We start from the raw sequence: 21,016 nt of genomic DNA on the forward strand, positions 1-21,016 counted from the left end.
TATATATACATACATACATAGTATTCAGTTGTGTCTCTGCTTGTGTTCTACGTTCCTCTCTGTCGAGTATATTTTGGCTTTCATCCATTCAGGGAGTAATGAAACAAGTAGCAGTGGAAAGGGTTCTAATCACTCCTCCAAACCTCAGTTCTTGCAAAGGCTGACCTCGGATCAAAGGCAGCTGAAATCAAAATCAAAATCAATAAGCTGGTATGTTTATGTTAATTGCTTCAACCTATTTACTTAGATTCATTAAGCAGTAATACATAGACATTTTCTCAGTTATATATTATTACTGCTGTTTAATAATAATAATAATAATATGCAGGAATAAGGAACGTGTGTGTTAAGTTCTGTATCTTGAGACTCAGTCCGCTCACAAATATTAAGGTGTTTTAGGGCATGTGAAGGGCGTATGTGGAGCTTATGCTGTTTAGCATAATTGAATATTATTTTTTGTTCTAGATTTCTGATAAAATGCGAGAACATATGTAACAAAATATAATAAACAAGTAACAAAAAGAAGGATGTTATTGCTAATGATTTATGTAGGGGGGGGGGAATAAAAAGTGAAACACAAATGAAACATAACATAATAATGAAGATGATTTGGATATTATTGATTTACATTAATTAAATTATAGCATAATTAATTTAATTACTGAAAACTGTCATGTGCCTTGAAACATTCCAGAGGTCATTTTTGAAATAGAATGTATTGTTTTATCAAAGTGTATTGTGGAAAGCAGATGCTGTTAGTGTATCAGTAGGGAGCTGAATGGCTTTGTGGTTTGTATTATCCTGTCATTGGTTTTCAATTGCTTCTGGTGAAGGTAGTTAACTTCCAACTAACGTATATATTTACCCACAACCCAAGTTACAACCCCCCACTTTCTCCCCCTTGCTATCAGATGGAAAGAAATGGCCTGAAGCTTTCAATTCTTTAGTTTCCATAGCAATTGTAATTACTAAACTCTTCGATGAACCCTCTTTTCAACCATTCTCTCCACTTAGATGTGTGAATTTTCACTACTCTGTGTACCACGGAGTAGTGAAAATTTACTGTTTTAACCCTTTCGTTACCAACCCAGCTGAAACCGCCCCTGGCTTTGTAGTACAAATGTCTTGTTCTGAATTAAAATCTCCCACCAAACCTTCATCACAATTTATGTTCCTAACACTAGCTTAATGATAACGAAGTTGTTTTACTAAATTCTTTGTTATATTTAAAGTAATTGAAAGAAACACAGAGCATCTCAAAATAAATACAGTAAGGAAAGGGTTAAACAACATAAGTATTCTAAAAGTAATGAGATTTCAAAAGGTTTTGTTGCTAAGTTCAACTTCTCCATGCAGTTACTTGACCAGTTAGAAATATCAGCCAATTTCATTTTATATCTGACTATTTCGTCTTTGAAATTAAGTAACGCATGATATAAACAATATGAGAGATCATTCTATGGATCTCTTGTATGCTAAAAATAGATGTCAAACCATCTAACCACTAAATCTGTGTTCTCAATTTAGTAAGACGCTAGATGTTAATGAGTCAGACAAATGTAAGGAAATAAACACAGCACTTCATTCCATAGCTTAAGATTTCAACATGAACAATTCAACAATTGTGTGTGTCTCCTCAGTGAAATTGGTGCTGACACAACAATGGAACTGGACACAACCCATCTCCGTGAGAGGATACAAATATATACAGACTTCCAATGTCATGTATTTAAATTCCGATTCCAACGCCCTCTTACTAGCACAGTAAACTAGAAAACAACTGCAGTGAATGATATTCAGCAGTGAATCAACTGGCTAGAGAACACAGATATATGGAATTAAATGATAAGAGTAGAAATTAATATTATATGTCATAGACATATGATATCTGAAAATTGGGGTGGTCATGACTGGAATGCCTTTAAGTATAAACCTGCTTGACCAAGGCAGACTTTTGACTAACCAAGTTTTCTCATAGATATAGCTTAAAGAAAAGTGCCTTCTACCAGGCACACAACAGAAAGTAATGTACTTATATTGAGATCTCACAGGGAACAGAGAAGTCCAAACTGATTACAGGTAACCCTAAAAATCCCTAATATTAATTCATTCACTGAAGGCCACTGGTAGACTTTGGTTTGTAAGAAAGACAAATTTCGTCTCAGACAGGCATCTAGATTATTATGGTAATCTTATCTTCATGGCTTAGCAACTGTCCGATAGAGAGATTAGCTCAAGTAATAGATATTTATGGTCTTAGTCCAGAAAATGACAATGCAATATCTACAGTGGATTATTGAATAAAGATCTTAATTATTATAACTGAATGCTAATTTGAAATCTGTAAAGATCAAAAATTGGATTTTAAATCACAAAAGTTAAATCCTTCTGGCTAACTTAGAAGAAAGTCATTTTTATTTATATAAAGCTGTGTGGCACGTTGGGCAAACGACTCATACTCTAACCAAAGACCAACCAATGCTTTTCAGGTGAATGTCATAGTCGGAAACTGTGTGGAAGACCATTATGTGTATGTACACATGCACACACATACATGTATGTGTATGTGTGTGCATACATGTATGTGTGTGTATTTGTGTTTGTCTCCTGTTACTTGAAAACCAACTGGTGTTGGTTTGTTTTTGTTCTTGAAGCTGACTGGTTCAGCAAAAGGGACCAATAGAATAAGTCCCAGACTTAAAATACAGACTGAGATTGATTTGTTTGACTAACTCCACCCCCACCCCCCAGGAGGTGCCCCAGCATGGCCACACTAAACAGTGACTGAAAAAATGAAAAAAAATACATCTTTTCCATTTTGGACACAAAGCTGTTGAACGATGACAAAAAACTTTTCATCAGTTATATTGTAATTTCATCATGGTGGTGCTCCAGCATGACCACAGCCACCTGGCTGAAACACATAAAAGAATAAAAGACGAAATAAATGAATAAACAAACTCTCGTATCATGTTTGACTGTTTGTAGTCAGTGGGGTATCTTTACAATTATTGACTTCGGGAAAGAAGGCAATGTGAGGAATCGGATTTGTGGTGTCTGTGAATTTACCGAGAGAATTAGCCTCACCAATCGATTGATATGTGGCAATAGCCTGAAATCAAAAGTGTGAGTAACAAAAATCAGTTTGCTTGAAGCTTGCATCAGCTCTATGAAATGAAACGAATTATACCAAGAATCCTTCTGGCTAACTTAGAAGAAAGTCATTTAAATTTATATAAAGATATATTTTTTCTAAATGGATTTTGGAAATATTCAAATGTACATCAAATTATGTGCTGCAAGACATAGAGAGATATTTGAAAAGGATTCTTGCAAAGAGAATGCTGACAGATCGGAAAAGTATTAGAACTGCTAATGCCTTGAAAGTATATCATTTCAATGAGCAGATCTCTACGTTTTCCTCTGTCATATGGAAGATTACATAAATAATTGCCTGGAATTTTATTTATTAAAAACTGGGAGCCAACAAAACTTGTGCCGTGGTTGTATGATGAAGCAAGAACAGAGTCAGTCAAATCTTCTGTCTTGGCTCAATTCTGTTCAGAGTTTATTTCCGAAACATCATTTGCATACGATTGCAATCAACAAGTTGAATCAATGGATATTTTCAGTTCTATTTCATAATGAGCCTAAATCCCAGTGAATTACCCATTAAATAGGCTGTCTCTGTAATCTGTTAACAGCTGGATTATTCACCCACATTTGCTTCCTCCCACAATTCTATTATTAAATTTCATCTATAGTGTTTATAGTTCGTTGACATGTTTTTCAAGTCTTGAATTATGTCCAAAATAATTAAGTAAACTTTGAAACGATAACCACTAAAATAGCAATATAAACTATGAAGGAATATATATGTGTGTGTGTGTGTGTGTTAAATAAGATGAGGCAACAAAGCCAAGGCTGTGGAGAATTTTCAGGACATTTATAATGAGAAAGTTAGTCTTACAGCTGTTTCTGGGATATTAGGGATATCGCTTCATCAGAAACAATGTGAGATGGTTAAATAGAGGGAAATATTAGAGTTCAATATAAAGAGTTATTTGACCTTTTCCTTTTGACCTCTCTCCTCATTTTAACATTCACATCTCCCCTCTCTATCCACTGAATACAACCACTTCATTCTCAAATTTTCATTCACACCACAAGACCCCTTTGAATGAACAGCACATGGAATCTGTGGCTCCACACTTTCCATTTGTAATTACAAAATATCAACCCCTATTGGAATTTACATACCATGGACAAGAAGCATTTTTACCATTTCTACACACCAATTTCCTATACTCCTATTTCCTTATATATATATACTAGCAGTATCGCCCGGCGTTGCTCGGGTTTGTAAGGGAAATAACTATATAAGCATTTTTAGAGAGTTACTTCCCTTATAGATGCCAATTCGGGCTTTCTTAGCCATTTCTGTTTTGGTGTCTTCAAGCCATGAAGTCGTTGTTCTAAAAGAACACTGGTCTCCTTGACAACGCATTACGACGTTGATTTCTTTACACTCCCTTCCCCACAGCTTCACGAGGGAGGGAAGGGGGAGAAGCAAACAGGTGCAGCTGTGAGCGTGGACGCCAACTCTGCCGCCATCGACACACGAAAAATTATGCATTAAAATGGAATAAAAAATGATGTTAAATTATTTTTAAAATCGTAGACTCATCGTTGACACACGCTAATAGCCAGATGGGCTCGATATGAATCACGACTATAAGATACCCGAATTTGGTTAAAGTGCACCGCAAAATGTGGGAGGAGTTAGGAATCTAAATCGAAGGGGACAGACACTCACACAACTAGAGTTTTATATATATAGATATGTATATATATATATATATATATTGGATAATAAAACAAATGGTTTATACCTGGTAGCTTATTGGTAAAGCATGATCACTTTCACATTGATCGTTATGTATATGGCAAATGAGAGATTGATGCTAGATGTGTCGAAACAATTGTCGTGATTAATGAATTCTCATATATTCCATCTTTCATTTGCCATATATATGTGTGTGTGTGTGTGTGTGTGTGCGTGTGTAGGATATAGTAACTGAATGTATCATTTTTAAATGAGTAGAATATCTTAGTGGAAAGCGTGGTCATATGTGACAAAGAATTATTAATTGAACTAAAAGATCCATGGATAACAACTGACATTAGAAAGGGACACGCATAATACCAAGCAAATAGTATTTATATTAAAAGTCGTGCTCTCCATTTCTTTTCAGAAGTATGAGCACGTACAGGACCATTGTGTTATTTTCCATCAGTTCTTCTTCCATGTCTAATTCAAATTTAGACTTTCACTTATTGTTAAAGAATAAATTGCTTTAGACATTTGAGTGGAAATATCATCTTGCTAGTGTGATATCTAACAAGGCAGCCTCTACAGACAAATGAGGGAGATTGTACAGACTAATGAGGGAGAACCTCGATAGGTTAGCATTAAAGCTTCTGCATGAGTTAATGAGGCAGCCTCTATGTGATCACTCCAATCTGCAAGAAATTGCAGCCGAATTTCCCTCATATCAAAACTTGCCAGCTTAGAAATAGGAAGGCCATTTTGATGAATATATTCATAGACACACTCCTTAACAAAAAATAAAAAAGATGAGATGAGCTTCTATGGAATTACTTGATTCTAAACAATAACAACTTAGAGCTAAATGAACTGAACCATTATTTCAGGGTTAAGTGGCCATGAGAAGGAATTGGTGCCAGTAATAGTATATTAACAACAACCAAAAAATCTATTAAAAATGTATTCAATTGTCTGCCATGTTCCTGCATATCTTTTGCTTTTCTAAGAAGCATCATGGAAATGTTTATGTGGTCAAAAGAACTGCAAGAAATAACCACGTTTCGCTAAATTTAAATCCTGTTCTCTGTTGAATAATGTAGTTCTAAATACAGAATGTCTTAAAGATGGGATTGTCATGGTTGGACTACCTTTGATTGTAAGTCTACTCAATCCAGGCTGATCTGTGGTTTAAGCTGCAACAACCTCCAGTGGTTTTGTCAGTAAAAGTGGAAGCAGACCTTGGTACCATAAAGGAATGAGATGACAGTGGTTGAATGTGGGATGGGTTTTCAGGCTGGGAAGTGTTGCTGCCAGTGGCAAAGTGGCAGAGTGGATGAGATGAATAAAGGAATAAATCTAGAAAAGAATTGACAAAAGGGAATGTCAAAAACTGAGAGAAAACACAAAAGGGAAACTCAACAAGGAGAGAAAAGAAATGAGAGAGAGAGAACAATAAGATAAAATTGTATAAATTGCAAGGAGGCAAATTAATGTGGATCCATTGTTGTAAAAGTATTAAGTAATGCTTATATATCTGCATTTTAACAGCACCCAGAAAAAAAAAGGTGCATTTTTATACAGTTAATATTGCATTGTATTGTTTCAAGACAAAATGGTTAATATTTTAAAATTCAAATTTTGCTCTGGAGAATTCATTTTCTGATAACATTGGAGAAGATTAAGGTTTTTAAAAATAATTAATTATTGTTCAGTCTTCGTTTTGTTTGTTTCGTTCAAGTGTTGTCAGAATTTTCTTGAGTCTCTCGATTTTACTGTCGTTATATTCAGTATTACCATTGTTGCTGTGTTCAATGGATTCACTAGTAAATGCAAACCGCAGTTTAATGTGCATATATGTACCTGAGGCTGCATACGGTCTCAGGAAAATAGTGATGTCTGACAGTAATCATTTGATTTTACACCAAATTAATTTTTATTTATAAAACTGATTAACTGAAATCTCTAAATCTTCTGACTTTTTACTGAAACACATATTCTCCCATTTATTACGCACATATCCATCAACAATGTCACATCCACATGTGCTGCAATTTCATCGAAAATGTAGGTCAATTGTTAATGTGGCTCAGGTATAAATACATCTTATCCCCACACAATACCTCAGACACATGGGGACAGCAATGTTGTATACACTTGTCCTGCAAAATCATTGGCAGGTAACTTTATTATAAATGTGCCTCAACACCAGATGTTCACACTTGCTGTCACCATGTGCAGTTAAATATAATATGTACCCCAAACATGTTAAATAAAATCTGTACCTAGTATAGCTAGGGGACTGGTAGGGGCAGTCTGCCCCAGGCAGCACTTTTAAAGAGGCACCACTTTTGGATCTGCTGTAGGCAGTATGTGTTTTTTGTGGGGTCTAGGGGTGGTGGTAAATGGAAGGGCCACCCTGGATGGTACACACTCTAGCTACACTAGTGACCCCAAAGTGTTTTTATTGCATGTGTACCATTTTATTGATTTTTGTAACTTAACATAATTCCTAACATAGACATAAGGCTTCAGATTAGGGGTAGCATGGAATCAGTCAATTAAATCAATGCTTGTACTTGAGTGGTGACTTTATCAACCCCCAAATGATAAAAGGCAAAGTTGACCTTAACAGAATTTGATCACAGAATGCAAAGAGCAGTACCTAAATGACCCCCTCCCCCATCTGAACAGTTTTTATATTATGTAAAGCGTAATATGGTAACTGTGGAGATTGGCATGTTATTATGATATCTGTGTCTTGGCATTATTGATATATAAGTATCTTATCTTACCATTATCAACATCTCTACTTCAACAATACAAATGCATGTTCTTTTAACAGCCATACATCAAATACAGATTACCAGTTTTATATACATACATATAAATATACACACCTCAAATCACAATATTTATTTTAAGTGTTTAGTGTCACCATGGCACCATGATCTTTCTAGGTCTGTCCTTAGAAATAGGGAGGTCTAATGTACTTATTATTTCTCTGCAAGTCGATATCTTCAAGAAAATCATGAGTAGAGACAGAATTGCATTGGGTTGTTGTTCCAGAGAAGAAGGAGTGAGAACAGTGATTGGGGGTTTGGGTAGGGAGACACAGTTGGGGTTATGAGAGGAGAAGAGACTGATGTGTTGGCTGTGTCGAGGTGGAAGGGACATGCAAGTAACTGGGTCAGAAGAGCAGATACTGTTGTAGTTGCAATGGAATAAACAGAGGCAATAAGCGCTAGGTGAGTGTTTGCCATTTTGATTAAGTCATTTGCAATATAGAACTCTTAAGATATTTCTCAGTTCACAAAGATCACTAATTGTAAGAATATTGGAATGGGGGGAGGGGGGATAATTATTCAAGTTCCCCTTCTGCATGAAACCAAATTGTTAAGTTAGCATTAACATACAGAATATAGAGAAACCCCAACCCTCAATACTTCATCCCCAAAATTTATTAAAATTATACACATAATGAGAAAAAAAGACTATTGACTTAATTATTAATTCTGGTCAAGAAAAACAGGGCAGAAAATACTAGAATTTAATTAAAAATTATTAGTTTTAGTATTCGTAGTAATCCTCTTGATACCTTAATCTTGTTGTTGTTGTTTGTAATGCATTTTTGTTTGAATATTGAGACTGCATATCAACCTGAGTGAATATCTACGTTTATTTATCCTATATTATGTCTTTGGTGGGTATTCTATTATAATTTCAATGTCTTGTGAGTGAAATATTGTAGATGGAAACTGTGTGGAAGCCCCTGGTGTGTGTGTGTGCGTGCGTACATAAATATATGTATGCACATATGTATATGCAGGGTGGATCTTTGTCATCCAACAATAAGGATTCAGTTGTTTGATCACCTAAATAAGCTGGTCTTCAGTTAATGAATAACTGTTTTAAACCTTCCACAGAACTGTGCAGCCTTTCTGTAATTCTCTGGCAGAATCAGCCTGAAATAGTCAGTGACGTGGCCGTTTCTTTTGAAACGTTAGCGGTATTTCATCTGCCGCTACATTCTGAGTTCAAATTCTGCCAAGGTCGACTTTGCCTTTCATCCATTCGGGGTCGATTAAATAAATACCAGTTACGCACTGAGGTCGATATAATTGACTTAATCCGTTTATCTGTTCTTGTTTGTCCTCTCTGTGTTTAGACCCTTGTGGGTAGTAAAGATATAGGTATTTCGTCTGGCTTTACGTTCTGAGTTCAAATTCCGCCGAGGTCGACTTTGCCTTTCATCCTTTCGGGGTCAATAAATTAAGTACCAGTTACGCACCGGTGTCGATATAATCGACTTAATCTGTTTGCCTGTCCTTGTTTGTCCCTTCTGTGTTTAGCCCTTTGTGGGTAGTAAAGAAATAGGTACATCTGACAGGCTTCCATGAATTTATCGTACACTCATTTTCATTCACAAGGGATGGGCTGAGCCAAGGCTATGGAAATTGACACTTGTCCAAGATTCCTCAGAACGGGATTGAACCCAGCATTTCATGGTTGTAAAACAAACTTAACTATTTGGCCACACAGCACTTAGATACACACACACACACGCATGGATGTGCATGTGTGTACATGTATCTGTACAGTTTGATACTTATTGATTGGCTCCGTTTTTCACAAGTAACGATTGGCAAATGCTTCTGATAGTTAAATCTGACCTGCAACTTGCTGTAACTTGTTACTTATCAATGATCAAACATTAGCCAATAGCTTGCTGTAACTTGTTATCAACCGATAGTACAAATCTGGTCCTTGGCTGTGTAGCAGTGACTATGCAACAACATGGTCATGAACATAGTAACTATTTGTGATTTTTGTCAAAATTGTTGCCTTTATTTATCAAAGCTAAAAATCTATAATTTGGCAACATCTGTTGTTTGAGACTAAGATCTCTTCTCTGGATTGCTGATTTGTGCTAAAGGTCTAATAGTGTCCATAAATCAAACGAAAATTGAATAGATTTCTTGTTTTCAATGATAACTTTTCTAATACACTGTTGTGATTAACATTCATAAACCTCCTCTGCACATATTTTAAATGAATATTAGAAAGTGAATAGTTTCAGGCTGACTTTAAAGCATGAAGCTATTATCTGAGACATCATTTTTATAAACAAATTGTTATATAATCATTTCAGTTTTATTATATTTTTTTTAATGGCTTTTCAGTCATTGGAGTGCAACCTTGCTGGTGCACTATTTCCAATGGTCTTCATTGATCATATTGATTTTGATATCTGTTTCATCCTGGGATTTATTTCATAAAATTTCTATTCATCAGATCACTAAGTTAGGTGCTTTTTTCTTTATACAAGGGGCACAATTTGACACAGTACATATATACATACACATACATACACACATATACATATATACATACATGCATACAAACATGCATGCAACAATCAGTGCACACATGTCAAAATGAGATGGAATGTGCACTCAGTCACACATACACACACACACACACACATGTATACATACATGTGTATATAAACATACACACATATATGACAATATATTATAAACAAACTAGATACTTTGACAGATTAATATACAGTCTCAATACTCAAACAAAATTACTTTTATTACTAATCGCAAGAGTAATGCATCAATAATAATGATGATGATGACGACGATAACAACAATAACAATTATGATAACGATAATAATAATAATATTAACAATAATGATAATAATATTAATAATAACAATGATAACGATAATAATAATAATGATAATAATATTAATAATAATGATAATAATATTAATAATAATGATGATAATAATAATAATAATAATAACAATAATAATAATAATAATAATGATAATAATATTAATAATAATGATGATAATAATAATAATATTGATAATAATGATAATAGTAATAATAATAATAACAATAATGATAATAATATTAATAATAACAATGATAACGATAATAATAATAATGATAATAATATTAATAATAATGATAATAATATTAATAATATTGATAATAATAATAATAATATTGATAATAATAATAATAATAATAATAATAAATAGAAGACAAAAGAGAACCAAGCCAAGGAGTCAACAGAAACAACAAACCCTGCAATAAATACAACAATAATGATATGTTACCATCTTTCCTGGTGACAACAACACTGACTTGTAAATGACTTCTCAAGATTTCAAGTTTCACTTGTATCTAGCAAAACTTCCTAGCATTTTTTATTGTTATAAATGGAGCCACAAATAATGTTCTGGTCCATTGCAATTCCACTTATTAATGCACAACCTTCCTTCATCTCTATACAAAAATATATATATTCTGTGTTGCAACAAAAGGTTTTTTATCCTTTTATGTTTCCCAATTCTTTGGATTCATGGCTAAAGCCTTTTGGTACATCCTAGTAGCATCATCTCTCTCTCTCTTCCATTTATACATTACCATCTCATCCACATGCATTTCAATCATACATTTACAAATTAGATGGAATCCTACCTCTGCAAGGACCAATCAAATCTATTACTCCCTTCACTAGACACCATGATCTTCTACCACACATCACACCAAACTACCCCCAACATCTCCCCTTCTCCCCCCCCCTCTCTCTCGCGTGGAAAATCAATATTCTTTGGTTGCACAAAACAAAATAAAATACTAACATTGAAGAGGATAAGTGGTGGTCTGTGCCGACAAAAATCAGTTTAATAAAGTTCCCGAAAGGGAATAAGTTAAGAAGAGAGAGAGAGAGAGAGAGAGAGAGAGAGAGAGAGAGAGAGAGAGAGAGAGAGAGAGAGAGAGAGAGAGAGAGCAGCTTCTTTAGATATAACACATCAATAGCAAACATATTTGTTGAAATGAATACAACAAAAAGGAAAAAAAAAGAGGTTAAATACACTGAAAGCACTCAAACAACATTTGGACAAAATAAAAGAAACGATTCCATGAATATGCAAGTAATACATAAGAACTATTGGTGAACAATGTCAGATTTGCTTGAATAATCTGAGTTGATGAGAGTTTTTCAACTCACTGTTTTCTGTGTGAGACCTTAACCTACTTTTTACCTTGGAGGCAATTACAATTACAAATCAGAACAAAATGAAACAAAAAAAAGAATCATCCCAAACTCTGCTCCCTTCATCATAAAAGACCAGGTATCATCTATATGTATGTATGCAGGTATGCATTATTTTGGTATGCATGTGTATGTATATCCTCATCATCGCTTAACGTCTGCTTTCCATGCTAGCACGGGTTGGACGATTTGACTGAGGACTGGCGAACCGGATGGTTGCGCCAGGCTCCAATCTGATCTGGCAGAGTTTCTACAGCTGGATGCCCTTCCTAATGCCAACAACTCTGAGAGTGTAGTGGGTGCTTTTAAAGTGCCACCGGCACGAGGGCCAGTCTGGTGGTACTGGCAACGGTCACGCTCGAAAATGGTGTTTTTTACGTGCCACCTGCACAGGAGTCAGTCCAGCAGCACTGGCAATGACCCCTCGAATACCTTGGTATAATATTATTATTATTATTATTATTATTATCATATATTGGGGGTGCGTATATATGATGGATTCTCCAACCAAGAACAGTGTATGAGCTTCTAGTCATTTGATCATCTGAACAACTACTCGTGTGTGTGTGTGTGTGTGTGTGTGTGTGTGTACACATATCACACACACACCCACATACTTGCATACACAACACTCTGCTGAAGTTTCACATTATCGTTCATAAACTAATAAGATTTTGATTGAGATTTTAATTAAAATAACTTTTTAATTTACAATCAGCTTCAGAAAATTGATAGCATGAAATGAAGGGAAGGGTGTTCCCAAGGGAGTTCATAGCATAGCAACAGGCAAGAAGAAAGTTTCAGGTATATTGGTAACAAGAGGATGAGAAAGGTCTTTCCAGGTATTTTATCTCATCTCTTGTGAACAACATTACCATTGGTTACAGATTTAGAACAGGTAAATTGCTATTTTACAGCATTTATGATGGTGAGACTGACAAGAAATAATCAGTGTAAATCAGGCAGAATAAATACCTCAAAACTATGTTGCTTTAGAAAAAATTTGTTTTATAGAAAACTTTCCATGGCATTATTTACAATTTCCATAAATTTGTGAAATGCTTTCTCATACACATGCATACACACACACACACACACACACACAGATGTGACAGTGTGGTTTAAAAGTTTGTTTCCCAACCATATGGTTCTGGGTTCAGTCCCACTCCATAGCACATGCTGTACATGTCTTCTACTATAGCCCTGGGCAGACCAAAGCTTCTGAGAGGATCTGGTACACAGAAACTAAAACAAGCTCATCAAGTGTGTGTGTGTGTCCGTGTCTTGATATCACATGATAGCTGTAAAGGAGTGTCACTGTCATACAAGCAGTGTTGTTCATTTCCAGTATCCTGCGAAAGCATGTCTGGCCATGGAGAGATATGACCTTGCTAGAAAACAAGTCAGATTTGGAGACGGGAGGGGGGTCATCTCGTAGAAAATTTGTCTCAATAAACTTTATCTAACCATCACATGCCAGGGAAAAAAACTAGAAGTAGTTTAGCTTCCATTGCCTTGGTGACCAAGTCAGTAGTAGTGGGGGGGGGGCAGATGCTCTGAGATCATAGCTGCTAGAATAAGAATAGCCTAGGCGAAGTTCAGAGAGCTCCTACTTCTGCTGGTAACAAAAGGCCTTTTACTCAGAGTGGAAGGTGGACTGTATGATGCATGTGTGTGAACAGCCATGCTACATGGCAGTGAAACATGGGCTGTAACTGCTTAGGACATGATGAGCATGATAGTGTATATTATGGTGTGTGTTTGCCCATGGAAGATCTGATCCATGCAAAAATAAACAAGAAAGGATGATGTTAACAATGGTGACAGATTTCTGCATGGTTTATGTCTTCCAAACTTCATTTGGAAGTTTTTGAACATCTGAGGCCATAGCAGAAAGCTCTTATTTGAAGCACTTGACAGTAGGATTGAACTCAGTACCACATGGATGTACAGAGAACTGCTTAAGCACACAACCTTTCCTGCACTCGTAGCAACATGGGATTAGGATGGGGAGGACCTCAGACCACTGGATGCAGAATGTACCAGGGTTTTCTTTCCAATCTGGAAATCAATTAATCCGCCTAACATAATTATGCTGGAGTAGAGCTAACGAGATCACAAATAATCATGATCAAGAAATATTATCAGGAACAACCACAGCAACAAATCAAAGAAGTCATTTAATCTACTAGAAATAGCAGCTAACTCTCTCTCTCTCAATTTACATTCTGCTGTCTTAAAAAAGAACTCATTGCATAACGGAGCGTTGTATAAACGATGTCATAACTCCAAAAGAATAGAACAGATGTGTTGGTCATGGCTAGAATGCTTTTGATCATAGATCTATTCAGTCAGGACCAATGAGGAACAAAAAACAATGACCACAACAATGGAACATAACTACAGTAGCCACAGGAATAACAACTACAAAAAGGGAGTCTCTCTCTGTTGTTGGTCAATCGATCTACTGGTAAAAAAGAAATGAGTTGGTTTCATCTTAAATGCCTTTGATCGTAGGCCTGTTCAGTCAATGCTGATCATCTCGGAGTTAAACAACAACAACAATTCAAACTACAAGTTCTCTGAATCAAAACTTTTTTAATAATACTAATAAAAGCTGATTGTGATAGGAATCTTTCTGTAGTTCCTATAAAATATGCGTAGACAGTTATATTGTTGACATCACAGACTCTGTGAGTGGCCGGCAGCAGCTGCACCGAAGCAGAGTCCACAGCAACATCAATAATATTTGCTTACATCAAAATAACAAGGAAACAGAAATGAAGAATGGTAATTGCTAAAAATCCAGACATTTCAGATTTTGGAAGTAAACAGGAGGACTTCTAAGATTTGATACATCAATTGTAATGTATGTGTATGGGTGTGTGAAGGGCTGGGGTATGGTGTGTCTGAAGGGCTGGGGTATAGTGTGTGTGTGTGTGTATAATGCATTTGAATTCACAAACGAGGGAGCAAAAAACTACCTCAATTGAGAATCGGAGTGTAATTACTTATTGTAGCGCTGTGGCTAGTCAATGTGATAGTATGCCGGGTGCCATCTGGTCTCCCTGCTGATCACAGAACTGAAGGCTTTATTGTAAACCACTGTATTTAGGGTAAATATGGGTTGCCTGGGTGGTGAGGGATACAGAAAAAAAGGGGGAAGTCATGGAAGTGAAAAATGAGGATTCAAATGACAATAGAAAAAAAAGAAGTAGTCATATACATATAAACAAGACTGTGGAGTTGGAACAAAAGACTCTGACTCTGACCCCTGTACTATTGGCTCCTCCGACTCTGATTCTGACTCCTCTTTATGTAATCAAGTGATTGTGGTCTACATATCTCATAAAGCATGTGCATACGCTTGTACTTTGAGTAGGTCTACATGTTATAACTGGTTTATATCAAAGACTAAAGACATTCTGAGTTGGGGTCAGCATAGTTTTACAGACTCCAACTCCAGTTACCCATTGTTTCTGACTCTGACTCCACAGCCCAGCATATAAATATATAAACATTAAAATTAGTAATAAAACATTAAAACTATTTGATGGACTCTCGTTGATTTTGACATATGAGGATCTGACAACCTACACTTTCTTTGTTATAATGTTTCAGGGTCAATAAAATAAGTACCATAATTCTATCTGGATCCGCAACTATTTTCTCCATTTCATCCTCCCAATAGCTCATCCTTATCACATCTCTCTTTTACCAACTGCTTTACAATCTTAAACACCTCTCTCTTATCCTCCACTGAATCCATACACCCTCGAAATGCTTTCCTTTATACCTCTGCTCCCTATTTTTCTGGCAGCCTCCTCAATTACCTTGTACCATTTCATGTTCTACTGTTTCTGTCATTGCAACCCTTGCCCTCTTCACTCTCGAAACCTCTTCCTCTTCCCATCAATTTTATTTTTCCCCCCCACCTTTGTCCTCCCATCACCATTTTCCCAAGTTTCTTCATGGTCCTCTTATCTACTCAACTCTTAACAAACTCTACCATTCTCGATTCCTCTCCTAGGCCTCCCCCACTGTCGCCTCTTTCAGCCTCCAGACCTTTAGCCTTGGTTGGCATTCCCTTTACCAGGCTCCCTTCCTATTGTTCGGGCTCAGCTAAAAAACAATCAAATAAATTTAGCACCATCATCGTTTGAATCTCCACTTTTCCTTGTTCGAATGGGTCTCACAAAATTTGTTGGGGCAGATTCTCTACAACCAGATGCCCTTCCTTTCATCAATCCTCACCTGATTTCCAACAAAATAATATTTCCCCCCTAATCCTTCAGACATGAACAAGTACAAAGGCCAGACATATTTTCTTGGAAGATTACAAACTAACAAGACTGCTTTTATGATGATAATGTCTACTTACAATTAGTGTGTGGTACCAAGTCAGGGACACATACACACACACACACACACACACACACACACACACAGAGTGTACCTAAAGAGACTAAAATCTAAAATATCAATTAATAAATATGAACAGTAAACAATTTCCAATTCATTGCAAAGCTTCTAATTTGCTGCATGGAATTCAGTGTTTATGATTCCATAAATAGCAACAATTTTGATTTCAGGCAGACTCAATATCCATTGCCTTTCAACTTTATATACTAATGGCTGGTGCTATTTAGCATCCATGCTGTTGGTTTTGCTCCTTAATAGAATAAAGCGTACTTGAAATCTAGAGAGAAATTAGGCAGTTTTTGTTAAGTTCCATTATAGAGTGAGAGTGTGTGCATGAGTGTTATTTTATATATGTGGTTGGATTGGTGACTAAACTAAAATTGATTTCTGATTTTGGCAGAAGACCAGCAGTTTCAAGGGAGGGGTAAAATTAATTCTATGAACCCCAGTAATCAACTGGTACCTATATTATCAATCCCCAAAGGATAAAAAGCAAAGTCAACCTCAGCGGAATTTCAACTCAGGGTACAATCTGGTGTGCTTAATGTTTCTGCCAGCTCACATCCTTAACAATTTAAACAAATATTTAGGGACCTGCAATGTCATATGAGTGTACAAGGTAGCAATATTAAATATAGATATTATCAACCCAGGTTCGAAATTTCCCCAAGACACCTGATGAAGGCTGGAAGTTATATCAGCCAAAACGTTGTGTTAACAACAACCAAGATGAGGACAAATATCCGCCAAATGTAAATAATGTGTCAACAAAGTCACAATTATTTTTTAACTTGTGAACAATATGGTTGAAGTCTTAAATGTTAACATCTTTTCTTAACACTATTTACATTGGATGGACAGGTGTTCTCACCTTGTTTGTTGTTACCACAACATTTCGGCTGATGTACTCTCCAGCCTTCATCAGGTGTTCTGGTGGAATTTCGAATCCAACTCTTTATTTGACTAACTCACAGATTCTGAGTTCAATCTCAAGCAGAGACTTGAAAAAGTAACATCAGCAAGAAAGAATACCTTAAGCATGAGAAGAGAAGACCCTATTAGTCAAATAAAGGATTGGGTTCGAAATTCACCAGGACACCTGATGAAGCCTGGAGAGTACATCAGCCGAAATGTTGTGGTAACAACAAACAAGAAGGGGACACCTGCCCATCCACTGTAAATAATGTACATAATTCCTCATCTCTAAAATATAGAATGGTATTATCTTTTTTGAAATAAAGTATGGATGGTCAGAGCTGAAACACGAATCAGGTTGTAGAAAATCTGCTTCAACAAATTTTGTTTGAGTCATGGAAGCAGTGGAAAGTGGCCCTTAAAAGGATGAGATGAATAAAGGATGTCACAAGAATGGGTATGGAGTTCACTTCATAACCCTGGGGCTTTTGAATTCTATCTCAGTGTGGCACATTGGGCAAATGTTTTTTTGCAGTAGCCTTAGACCAGATAATGCTTTGTGAATGAAATTGGTAGATGGAAACTGTATATCAATGTGTGTGTGTGTGTGAATGTTTGCATTCTGTGTCTTTTCATGAAACCCATCTAAGCAGAAACAATGATGTTATGCTTGTATTTTCTGGTAACAAACCATCCTTTGGCTCTGAACTTTAGAAGACATGTGGAATTAAAAAAAAAAAGAAATACCTTACTTGAAAAGCAGTTAAGGGTTAGTGACAGGAAAAGCATCCTAACTGCAAAATAATGCCTCAGGAAAAATTACCTTAACAAGAAATGAAAGAGAACTGCTTGAGCATTTCTTCATAATGTTTGCCTGGTTAAGTCTGCATATATATACCGAAGCATTAGCTCAGAGAAAATCTTTAAAATCAATAGAACTTAAAGCAAATTTTGTCATTTAATGATAAGCAGTCATAGAAAAGTAACATTATTTATGAATTCACTTGCCATAAGACAGTTGCCAAAATACAAATTTGGCCTCCATCAGTGATTCTTAAACAAATCATAGCAGACTTCTTTCTGTTTTTTTTTTTTTTTCTCATTCCTGTGCTAGGCATGATGACAGCTTCCACACACCTAATCACTACTTGTAATTCCAAATTAGGCCGAGAAATCTTGATTGGCAATAGGATAATCCTATGGAAATTCAAACACCAAAATAACCAGAAGATTGCTGTAGCAGTCCTTGTTAATTTTAAATATTACATTCTCATTTGCCAGACAGCTGTTTGGTGTACACTGACTCCATGTATATATAATGCCATCTGGCATACATGCTGAGATATTCCAGACACAATAGATTAAGTATTCATATTGCCATTAGAACCAACATTGATTTTTATTGCTTTCAGCAGCTTCTAACTCCTGCCCCACTTCTTTTCCTTTTCCTTTTTTCCCTTTCTTTTTGTTATTATGATGGTTTTACTTCAAATCAAATTCTTGATAATGGCTGTGAACCCATTTAAACATTGGATGTAACATAGTTTATTAGATTTTTAAAAAAAATTTTCTTTTCTTTGAAGATTCAAGAAATATGTCAGAATTTCAAAGAAAAACCAATATGAAATTTCTCAAAATGACACACACACACAAACACATGTGTGTGTGTGTAAATTGTAGAGAGAGAGAGAGAGGTTATGTGTATAAGTATGCATATACACACATATATATACTAGACTAATCTTAAGAGTGTGTGAATTATGATAATGATGGAATTTAAGTCTGTTATATTTATGAAATTAGAATCATTATAATAACATAGAAACTACATAAAAGCAGAAATAATTGAAAAAATGGCACAGAGAGAGAAGCATAAAAGCCGTCATTATTGCAGTGTTGTTTTGTGTGAAATACCATCTTTTAAAATTATTGACACAATTTTTAAAAAAATAATTACAAGCAAATAAATGAAGGCAAAAATACAATTCTTTTGACAATTATTTGGATAAGACTTTATGTCTGAATGTTTTTAAATATACATGTCATAATATTTTACGCATGGGTGTATATTCAAACGTATGCATTCATGCGTAAATATGTGTATACATAGATGCACGAATGACTTCCAAATCATCTGGTTCCAGGTTCTGTCCTGTTGCTTGGCACCTGGGGCAAATGTCTTCTGGGCTCACCAAAGGCTTGTGAGTGAGGAAACAAGAAGAAGCCTCTTTATTTATATATGTATATAGATGTGTATGTGTGTGTGTTTTAGTCTTGTTGCTCTGACATTGTATAATGGTTGTAAATGCATGTCACAGTCATGGCAATTAGTATCCTTCGTTTAAAATCTTCCATGAAAACATGTCTGGTCATGGGGAAATATTACTTTGCTTAAGGACAGGTGAGGGTGGGTGACAGGAACAGCATTTGGCTGTAGCAAATGTACTTCAACTAACTTCCTTCCAGTCCATGAGACCATGGAAAAATGGATGTTAAAGTAATGGTGGTGATCTTCTTTATGCACACATGTACCGTTATGTGAAAGTACTTGAGTACCTCAGTCAAAGACCATTCGTTTTGTATCGATCAGATATAAGAACTGAAATCAATTGAATTCCATAAATATTGTACCATTTCTCCTGGATTCTATTTTGTTATGTAAATTAATAAAGTTTGAAATGTCGACACTTTAGGAATTTTATGCACAATTCTTGTCATGATCATCTGTAAGTTTGAAGTATTGTATCCATCTTAATTTAAAATAAAATTCTGATGCAAAAAAGGGAATTCTGTTAACGAGAGTTGCTAATTGATTATAAATGTTATAATTAGTTTCTGTTTTCACTTGATTAGACACACGTTAAACAAACCTCGAGAGGATAACTTGTCTTTTATTTTTTACTTGTTTGAGGCATTTGACTGTGACCATGCTGGGGCAACATCTTGAATTTGTAATAATATGAGAGTTTTATAGTTTCAATATGTTCCGTGTTGATCTCTAGATCAAAGCACTTTAAGTGACCAAGTCTTGACATTGGTTAATTGTTTTCTAAGATTTAAAAATCAGACACACTCATTAAAAGCTCATAAGCACTCATAAGTAATTTACTAATGAAATTTTTGTTTCGTTTCTCTCATTGCAGGAATGAATGCCAACTGATGAGTTTGGGAAACCAGTGAAGAGGAAATGACAGTAAAAGAGCAGAAGAGGAACACTGTAAAAGAGAGAAGAAGAGGAAGAAGAGGAGCAACAGGACAGGTTGGAGGGAAATAATTGTGGCCTGAATGGTACAAAAGGAGGAGAAGCTAGAAGAGAGAGAGAGAGAATGAGTGAAGTGGTCAAAGGAGGAAAATGGAAGAATGAGAGAGAGAAAAAAAGAAAGAAAGAAAGGACTGAGTTGAGAGATGTGGAGTGAAGGGAGAGATATAAGAGAGGTGAAGGAGATAACTGAGCAGTGAAGGAAAATAATGTGGTATGTTGTAAGCCATTGGATCCTGGGTGGTGCTTTTTTTGTCTGTCTTCATTCAATGTCTGTAGAAGAAAGTCCGCTTGGTCATATTCATCCCCCATTCCACACCTAAGAATAGTTGAAGTCACCATTGTGTCTCATAAAAAACACCAGTTAAACACCACTGGCCCCTGCTTACAAAGACAAACTACACCATGCTCATGTCACCTATTTCTGCCTGATGGTCTGGGATATTCAATATATGGCCGTGGACATAACAGAATAGTACTTCAGTAACAAGGGACATACTATATGCTCTTT

The 21,016-nt window shown here is 35.7% G+C and overlaps 1 long non-coding RNA gene across 1 annotated transcript in view; it reads left to right on the top strand.

Annotated features, from left to right (window-relative positions):
- The window catches only part of LOC118765302, a 114,329-nt gene extending 93,713 nt beyond the window's left edge, over positions 1-20,616 (top strand). The window contains exon 3 of the long non-coding RNA XR_005001141.1: positions 20,390-20,616. This is a non-coding gene — a long non-coding RNA (uncharacterized LOC118765302). The remainder of the gene's footprint in view (positions 1-20,389) is intronic.
- The last annotated feature ends 400 nt before the right edge of the window (positions 20,617-21,016 follow it).

The sequence above is a fragment of the Octopus sinensis genome, linkage group LG11 (assembly GCF_006345805.1).
Source record: "Octopus sinensis linkage group LG11, ASM634580v1, whole genome shotgun sequence".
Lineage (NCBI taxonomy): Eukaryota > Metazoa > Mollusca > Cephalopoda > Octopoda > Octopodidae > Octopus > Octopus sinensis.